Source organism: Tupaia chinensis, unplaced genomic scaffold (genome assembly GCF_000334495.1).
Source record: "Tupaia chinensis unplaced genomic scaffold, TupChi_1.0 Scaffold000214_1, whole genome shotgun sequence".
In the NCBI taxonomy this organism is placed as follows: Eukaryota; Metazoa; Chordata; class Mammalia; order Scandentia; family Tupaiidae; genus Tupaia; species Tupaia belangeri.
The window spans coordinates 410,508-411,417 of record NW_006159689.1 but is presented as its reverse complement, the minus strand read 5'-3'; positions in this window follow the sequence as shown (position 1 = coordinate 411,417).

Below are 910 nucleotides of genomic sequence, written 5' to 3'. Positions count from 1 at the left end.
GTGTTCTACTTCACTAAAAAAATAAAACAAATGTTGACTGAGGAAAAAAAAAGAATGTAAAGTTCTCTGCTAAAAAAATTTGCGTATTTTCTGCTTCACCAAAAAGAAATCAAATAAAAAATTTTAATTAAAAATCTGTAAAGAAATAAAGAAAGCCTTTAGATAATGATAAAATGGTTTAATACATGAAAAAGACATAATAAGTATGAACATATGTACCCCCAACACAGGAACACTTGAAGATACAAAACAATTATTGCTATGGTAAAAGGAGAAACTCCAATACAATAATTATTAGAAAACTCAACACCCCACTCTCAGGATTGAACAGATCATCTAGACAGAAAGGCAACAAAGAATCATTAGATTTAAACTTCACCATAGACCAAATAAACCTAACAAACATTTATAGAACATAAAGAAGACCCTCAAAGCAGAGTCAATCGTCCCCAAAATAGACAAATGGGACCACATCAGACTAAGAAGTTTCTGCATGGCCAAAGACACAGTAATTAGTGTGAATCGACAGCTCTCAGAATGGGAAAATATTTTTGTAAATTTTGCATCAGATAAGGGACTGATAACCAGAATACACAAGGAACTAAAAAAACTGTTTGGAAAAAAGATGATCAACCCTATTAAAAGATGGGAGAAGGAGATGAAAAAAAAACACTCTCTAAAGATGACATACGAATGGCCAAAAGGCATATGAAAAAATGTTCGACCTCCCTCATCATAAGGAAAATGCAGATAAAAACAACAATGAGGTACCACCTAACCCCAGTCAAAATGTCTAATATTAAAAAAACAAAAAATGGTAAGTGTTGGCGGGGGTGTGGTGAAAGGGGAACTCTTTTACACTGCTGGTGGGAATGTAGATTGGTCCAACCACTCTGGAGAATAATTTGGA